This window comes from Syngnathus leptorhynchus, chromosome 14, assembly GCF_054491065.1.
Source record: "Syngnathus leptorhynchus isolate UIUO chromosome 14, UIUO_Slep, whole genome shotgun sequence".
Classification (NCBI taxonomy): Eukaryota; Metazoa; Chordata; class Actinopteri; order Syngnathiformes; family Syngnathidae; genus Syngnathus; species Syngnathus leptorhynchus.
Window position 1 is genome coordinate 10,690,698 of NC_141208.1, and position 8,963 is coordinate 10,699,660.

Consider the following 8,963-nt stretch of genomic DNA (forward strand, 5'->3'; position numbering starts at 1 on the left):
ACTTCTAATTCAAGTGTGTCATTTGTCATGGCAATACCTATTGGGCATTAGAATTAAAGTTGAGCTCGTGTAAATGAGATTTTACACAGTGTGTGTGTGTGTGTGTGTGTGTGTGTGTGTTTGTGTGTGTGTGTGTGTGTGTGTGTGTGTGTGTGTGTGTGTGTGTGTGTGTGTGTGTGTGTGTGTGTGTGTGTGTGTGTGTGTGTGTGTGGGGGCTCTCCACTCTTCTGCCTTACAAGGCTTCAAATAGGGACTACTCTTTAAGAAATCCAAATAGAATTCTCCACTTTGGTGGAGATGTATGTATGTCTGAGATGTCTGATGTATTCAGCTGGCAAACATCATGCATATCCTCACTGCATAGCCAAAGACACCCCGTGGACCTCGTACGGTGGTTTGTTGAAGTACTCAGACTGCCCCAATTTAGCAACAATTTGTTAAATCGAGACCCCATCGATGCTACACCTTGTCTGAATCGAATTAGCGAGAAAATAGTTTTATAAATCAAGCAGCAACTCAATGCAACCGCAAATGCAATTTCCCACACTTGATTAATTGAGCGGAATAATATCAAAGTATATATGGCTCATGTCCTTTCTAATGGTATTTCTCTTGTACCACTACACCACATGTCCGTTATTCTTCACCATCTCCCTATGTCTCCTTGTGTCCCCAAGGATGTAATTAGAGGTGTCTTTTCTCCCTGTGGGAAATCACTTGTGTTCCCTGCTAGTATGTCCACAGTGACAGATTTGGTCCAGGATTCACTACCTACCATGTGGGGATAGGTGAGATGAACATGAAGAGGAAAGAACGATGAATGAGAATGAAAAGCAAGCAAGAGGGCTGATGTGTGGAGCAAAGAGAGAACATGAGAGAAATGGTATGGTGACAAAGGGGGAAAAAGGTGATGATGAATGAATTGTGCTGTTTGGACAAGGATGACACGTGTAGAATAATTTTACGACTGCCGGTTAGTTGCACAAGGCAAGTGCTTTATGATTCATATATCGGTGATGAATTTGAGTCCTTTTTTTTTTTTTTTTTCCAGAAAATCCCCCCAAGGCCTTTCCAAGATACAATGCAGTTTTATATTGTGATGTTGGAATGGGTAGATCTGTAGATGTGTTTCTGTTACCAATGAGAAAAGCCAGCAAAGTAAGCAAAAGCTTACTCATGGAATAAATCAACGTCAAATTGTTATTTGAGTATCTTGTTTCACATTAGGCTTTAAAAAAAAATGCCTCAACCTCTGATCTCAGCAATCATCAATGTTAAATTTGTACAATGCTAGTGATTGACTTTGTCTTATGAAAGACTTCAATTCTAGTAGCTTTGGTTCTTGTAATTGTTTGAGATTTACACTGCTGAAAAGAGCCAGAAAAAGCCATAAAACATGATCAGAGGCATTCAATGATTACGAACACAACCAACACAGTCATTTAATTTTGGTTGACGACATGATTTGATAGTAGAAAAATACAAAAAGTTGTAAATTGGCTTGAATTGCTTTTCAGTCATGGTTTGAATGACAGCATAGTATTGAATGTGTATTTGAATGTGCCTTGATCGGGGTAAGGCGCACAATGTCGTTTCATTAAAAAGACATTAAAGAGGCCCCGGCCCGTTGACTGATTATGTTGTTAGACTTCCACAACAACATGGCTAAGTGCTACCGTGCTAATTTCTGTGCTAATTTCTATATCATAGCGCTTTATTTCAATTAATTGTTATTTATAATGTAGCTGTAGATGGTTCACGTAGGGGTGTCAAACTTATTTTTGTCGCGGGCCGCATCATAGTCATAGTTTCCATTGAAATTGTCAATCCAAATGTCTGAATGCCTTTCATATTATATATAGTGTAGACTGCGCAACAAACTAGTGAATAACTAGTTTTCAAAACAGACTAATTCAAAACTATTCAAATATTTAAAAAAATATCAATGTTAATAAAAATTGCTGGCAATATTGCTATTTCTTAAAAGTGAAAACAATTTGTAATTTTTGTCTTTGCGGGCCATATAAAATGATGGGATGGGCCGTATTTGGGCCCCGGGCCTTGAGTTAGATACTTGTGACATAGACAAAAATCATTCTCACAAATTTTACATTGAGCCCCCAATAATTATATTGTATAATGTTCAATTTGTGAGATACTAGTGGTCCTTTTTTTCCCCTCAAGTTATGTATTGGAACTCAAGAAGGGCACAAGTAATATCTTTTCCCTTATGAAAAGAAAGCCAATGAGAAAGCATTGAGCAGGGTCATAAATAACGTTTACACCTTTACATATTTGTGCATGTCCTGTCAATTTGTTCCAGTAAATCTCAGCTTTTTTCTTGATATTGCTTCAGACTTTGCATCATTTGCACGGTTGCACTATTCAATGCGTTATAATGCCCGGTGGCTCTTTTTATTCTATTTTTCACTGCCACACAAGAATTTGTCTTTTAGGGGGAAAAATATTGATATACTTAAAACTAGAAAAAGAAAAAAGCCTTCCTGGAAAAGCGAAATTATTTCAGACAGTGATGATGTCATCTTTTGTTTTCAACCTGCGACTACATTGTTTAAGGAATTGAGCACTGTTTGCAAGCGGCTGTGAGTGACAAATCTTACTTTGTCCTCAATTGCACACTCACAATTTTATACCAAGCTTTCCCCCACCTGCGCTCAAATGTGCCTCCCAACGTTTATGTGGCCCATGAACCACAATTCTCCAGACTTGAATGATTCAAATGATTATTTAAAATTGTTCTGTTTCTACTGTGCATGATGGCGACGGTCATTTAAGAACAATTGATCATCCACCATGTGCACTTTGGGAAGATTGTGCACAAGCAAGCATGCTGTGCTCGAGTCCGCCTCATCCAACTCAAGTATGACAAGAAAAACATGTCCCAAGATATGGATTGCACTGTGTGAGCATCAGTAAAAAGTCCACGGTGTTCATTTGAAGATGGTCTTCTGCTTCAAGCAGTAGGACCCATCTGTATGGAACTCTTCTGACAGGTGCCAGTTCAGAAGAATGCAGTGTGCCGCTTCCTCAGCAGCCTTCCTCTTCCACCATCGTCCAAGATAGATTTTCTCCTCATGTATCATGCCATGACAGGCCTTGTGAGGCAGCATTTAAAACATGGAGCTCAAGTGACACTGGTGGTCAGATAAAGTAGGGGATGTGGCAGACCTTCATTTGAGACCTGCGGACAATAAATCGATGTGATCTGAGGTGTCACACTTTGTCGGAGCTGTCCTTAATGCCTTGGGCATATTAAGTTGCAGAGCTGCAGTAGTTACAATTCCAAGGGCACTGTTAGGAAGAGGAGGAAAAGCCAGAGTTGAAGGGAAGTCAAAGTGTGTGAGATAGGAAGAGCAAAATACATATAAGAGAGCAAACAATCTCTTTTGTTATAATCTGTGTTTTCCTTGACGCATTGTTTTGATTGAATTTTGTTGTTTTGTCTTGTTTTCCTTCCCTTGTCTCTTGTCTTGTCAAATCATTAGAGTTTTGTTTCCACTTGTTCTCAACATCCCCTTGTGTGTCTACAAGCTTCTCTCTCTCTCTCGCCCCCATTTTGTCCGGAGGAATCCGGAGGCATTTCCAGGTCAGCTGAGCGATGAAGTATGTCTGGGTCATCCCCGAAGCTTCCTCCCGGTGGATTGCGCTCTGAACACATCACTGGGGAGCCTTTTCCAGCAAACTTTAGACTCGAAAGTTTTGACGGAATTGTGGAGTCAAAACCCACACTGGTTGGTATTTAATTGGAGAGACATACTTGAATACTCTGTCTTCGAGGAGAGGCGTTGGAATTCAAGCTATGGACAATTTGGAGTCTTCAGTGTTTTTGGAAAGAGCCTGAAGATCCAAATCCGCAACCTCTAGAATCTGAGGCAGATGTGTGAACCGCGAGGAAGAAAGCAGAAATTTCAGTCATGAAAAACAACCTAATATGTTCAGAATGTCTTTGTGTTTCTGCTTGATGTATAAAACAATAAGGTAGGGTGCATAAAACATGAACATCGACATATCTCTGGAGATGTATTGTACACATTGTGTCTCAATAAAAGCATTGAAAAGCGTCTGCAGCTCTTTCAATCAACTTCACGTTATCACATTTTCTTTCCATGGTCTTCAGAAAAAAAGGCTTATAGTTATCATTAAAGATTGATCAATATTGCTTTCAAGACCTGTTGTTATCTGAAAAGACAAATAATGGATGTCCAATCATTTTGAGATACTCTTTGATGCTTTCCTATTATGTTAGCCTGAGATTGTAGTTGATCAATGCAATCTCAAAGAACTTGGCTTGGTTTCCCATCCAAAAGCTCTTTTGCAATCACTTACTCAAGGTTACTGATAAATCCCAATCACATATGCTCTTAAAACTACAAGGACTTGGACAAACAGGGATGAGCGGACAAATATTGCACCTGGCAACCAGAGTGAGGCATTTAAAACTATTTGGCTGTAATCAGACGATAATTTCCCTTTTCATGTGTGAGACGGTGATGGATGTTTGCAAGATGATTCATTCAAAAGGTTCTTTAGTCAAGCGTTGTTGTTGGCTTTAGGACTTTTAGTAACTTTTAGTTACTGATGCCAGTGACCTTCAGATTATACACAACTAGAAGCAGAAATAATTCCTACTAACTGACTTTTAAATTCAATTCAAATTGATGTAAACACCTAGTTGACCTAGAAATGTGACCAAACTCCAACTGCCCAGTCCCTCTGAGATGATTAAATAAGGTTGATCTTCACCACAGAACCTGAGTGCCTTAATTAGGAAAGAATAAATTGTCAGAGTAAATGTCGCGGAACATTTTTCTCAGGTAATTACCTTGTTGGAGTGCATCAAGAGTGTTATTTAGTGGGCACGGATTAGTACGCACCTTGGAGAGAAAGACTAACTTTCTCTTTTAGCTCTGTAACTCTCCCCTGGCGTTGCATAGGACAAAGTTGGGCACATATTTGAAGGCCAACAAATGCCAGCTTTTAATCACATGGGCCTACTTTTAATTGCCACATAGTGGTTGACATCTTGAACCACTCATTGTGGTGAATCTTGTTAGAATTGTCTGCACTGACTAAAAAGACAAACACGCAATATAATTGCTGGGGTGTACTGTGACGACGAAGAATTTGTTGATCCTGCAGTAGACAGATTTAGAAATTGTCACGACTCGTCCCCGGTTGTATTATGTGTAGGTTGTCATGGTTTCTGTCCGAGTCGGTGGACTCGCCCCTCCCTTCCTGTGTCTACTCACAATCAATGTACTAATCACAGTCACCTGCCTCTCGTTACCTGTCTCATATTAAAGTCCTGTCTGCGTGGCACTCCCTGTCGGATCGTTGATGTCTTTCTTGTTCTTGATTCCTGTCGTTGTCAGTTCAGTTTCGGTTAGCCAGTCTGTCGGTCGGCCTGATAAGTTGTTAGTTTGCCAGTTCCTGTTGGTTTGTTGCCCTTACCCTCCCTTTCGATTACCTTTTCCCTCAATAAACCCTGGTCCAAGCTGCATTTGGTCGCCCTGCTCCATTCCGATCTGTGACAGAAATTATTTAGCTACTTGGGGTCTTCTAGATTAAACAAAGGTCGTGCTGTTCTTTCCCTCAAAATAAGACGTTTGACACACACGCACGCACGCACGCACGCACGCACGCACGCACGCACGCACGCACGCACGCACGCACGCACGCACGCACGCACGCACACACACACACACACACACACACACACACACACACACACACACACACACACACACACACACACACACACACACACACACACACACACACACACACACACACACACGTCAACAAGACCAAGGAGATTATCATTGACTTCCGGAAGGGTCACGCCCACCACCTGCCGCTGACCGTCGACGGAGCTGTGGTGGAGAGAGTGAGTAGCACCAGATTCCTGGGGGTGCACATCAGTGAGGACCTCTCCTGGACCACCAACACTGCGTCGCTGGCGAAGAAGGCCCAGCGCCGCCTGTACTTTCTAGGCAAACTCAGGCGGGCAAGTGCTCCTCCCGCCGTCATGACCACATTCTACCGTGGCACCATTGAGAGCGTCCTCTCCAGCTGCATCGCTGTGTGGGGTGGTGGCTGCTCTGAGTACAACATGAAGGCCCTGCAGCGCATAGTGACCACTGCGAGTAAAATCATCGGGGCTCCACTCCCCTCCCTGAAGGAAGTTTACGCCTCCCGTCTCACCCGCAAAGCGGCTGCGATTGTGTGTGATGAGAGTCACCCCGCTCACTCTTTGTTTGTACTTCTGCCCTCTAGGAAGAGATATACAGATGCCTGCGCTCCCGCACCACCAGACTCAGGGACAGCTTCGTGCTCCAAGCTGTCCGGATCCTGAATTCCCTCCCCCCTCCACCCTCTGCTACATGACGTCCTGTTCTTTTGCGCTATGATCTGGCCGTCTGCTATTAGCGCGCTTGCTCCATTTTGCTGCTCTTATTTGTCTATTTATTTATTTATTGTTTATTATTTGGGTTATTTGCTTATTACTTATTTGTTGCTCTTGTCTGTTCGTTTTTACTCTTTGTGCTGTTTGATGTGAGTGTTGTGTACTGTCTAGTCACCGTGGGACGGTGGGAAACGTAATTTCGATCTCTTTGTGTGCCTGGCATGTGAAGAAATTGACAATAAAGCGGACTTTGACTTTGATATATATATTTTATTGTTTTGGATTGCTTATAAAGTGTTGTTTGTACATGAGTAGGAGTCTCTTTTTTATGAATAACCGCCCTTTGTGTTTTAGACAATTAGACAAATAAACTTTTCAACAAATACACAATCTAACAAAAAGCCGATTGTAAATAAAATAAGCTGTTCTGATAGCGACAAATAAAAATAAACATGTCTTCATCACGGAGAACGCAGTGTAGACAGACTAATATTTGCAACAAAATGTTGACATGCATGCTAACCCTAACCCTAATTTGATTTGAGGAGTTACCCTTCCAATGTGATTTTTGTTTCTCACTGGAGACCCCCCCCCCCCCCCCCCATTGCCTACACTATATTAGATTTGAAGTGCTGATATAATGCAGTCATGTTAAAATCCCTCAACAGTCATCCAGGAAACCAAAATCACCACATTTCGAGACAAAAGCATTTCTTTGCCCAGCGTGAGTTTAACTTTAACATTGCTCACTTAACTTTGTCAACATTGCTTATAATTCTTGAGAGCCAGGAAATGAACAGCAGAATTATTCTTTAACTCTCCTCAAGGCAGGCACAGAGGATGTAACTTTGGATAATTCGACTTGTCACTTGAATGAAGATGAGCTCATGTTCCGAAAGCTTTTTTGTTTGTTTATTTTTCTATATGATGCTGTTTACTTAAATCTGTTCTAGTTTATTCTACAAATCTTTTTAAAATAATGCATCTATTTACCAACAATGAGCACCAGTTTTTACTCTACAATTTTTCACTCTCCCGAGTGTGCAAATTTGCTTGTTCATCCTACAATGGACACTGTTGAAATATTAGATTTTTCAATTTTCATTCATGATAAAAACCCACTTTCAATTTCAATAATATGCAAAAAAAAAAAAATGTGTTTCATCACATCAACGTACATTTATATAGAAAATTAGGTCCACAAGTTTTGACCGCTCTGTTTAATCTTGTTTTTGATATGCAACCAATCATTTACCAGTAAGAAAAAAAAACTGTGGTGCTTCATGATTGTTTTACACATGTTAAATGTATTTAGTGGTGTTGTCATTTTGCCCCACTTCTTCAACCCATCAGTGTGATGGGTCTGAGTCTGTTTAGTTCCTTCTGCTTCTCTTAGTTACAATTGTCCCTTTCCTATTTCGGGCAGAGTTTATTTTCTCTTTATGGATTCCAGCCTGAGTGCTGACATCAAATAGGGTCACGGAGGACGCCAGTCCTTTGCTGCTATTTACGCTAATGGCACAGATGCCATGAATGGCCTGTAAAAACTCTATTTCCTAAAAGAAACTATGTGTGAATGCTATCAGTGGGAGGTGAATTGTTGCCTTTGAGTAGCTGTGAGAGTATTTAGTGCCAGGTCGGCTGGAGATGACGCCACACTAAGACGGGAGATGACTGTCAATAGCCGCTTGGATCGGTAAAAATTATGTTTACCAGGAGACAGAGTGTGGTGTAGTGTGTGTGTGTGTGTGTGTGTGTGTGTGTGTGTGTGTGTGTGTGTGTGTGTGTGTGTGTGTGTGTGCGTTTGCACACAGGGCATGTGATGCGTCAGTGCAGTAGTGTTGGGAGTAGTAGTGCCTGTAGTTTGTGCATGCTGTATGCTGCCTCTGCTTGCCACTTTTCTGCTTTCAGCTACCGCCACCGGCTAGCCCTCTGTTTCCGGGGGTGAAAAGAGGAGCCGAGTGCATAAGCCTCCTCAGCCGGTACACAGCCTCTCCACTGCCAAGACTTGCACACGCCTCCTCGTGGCCACACACGGTAACTGGCACCTTGCGGTCCCAGGCTAAGTTGTGCTAAGTCGGAGCAGCAGTGGGCCCCAGATATGTGGCATGTAGGCCCACCGGTGTGTGGACACGCCCTACTGCCCATCAGCCACTGTCCCTGCTATGGGTAAACAGCCCCAGCTTTGGGTAAATAGTGAAGACCTCAACGGCGGACCAGGCGGAGGATGATGGCTGACCTAAGGGGAGGCATCACAACGGCTGGGAAGGCGGATGAAGGCTGCAGCAGAAAAGGGTTACCAGTCGTCTTGGTCTCCTTGCCACTGGATCCTGACCCCGATCTGTCAAGGACAGTGTGGTGACTGTCTGTGCACCAGTCTCCCCACTTTAAACAAAGTCACGCACAGGCGTCTTTTTCAGGGAATCCACTTTACATCCCAGATTAAAGTCCTGTGGCGACCAGTAAGTGGCAACGGGGGCAGGATTGTGAAGTCTGGAAGCCCCTGGTCACAAGCTGGCACATCAGGCGGTGGATG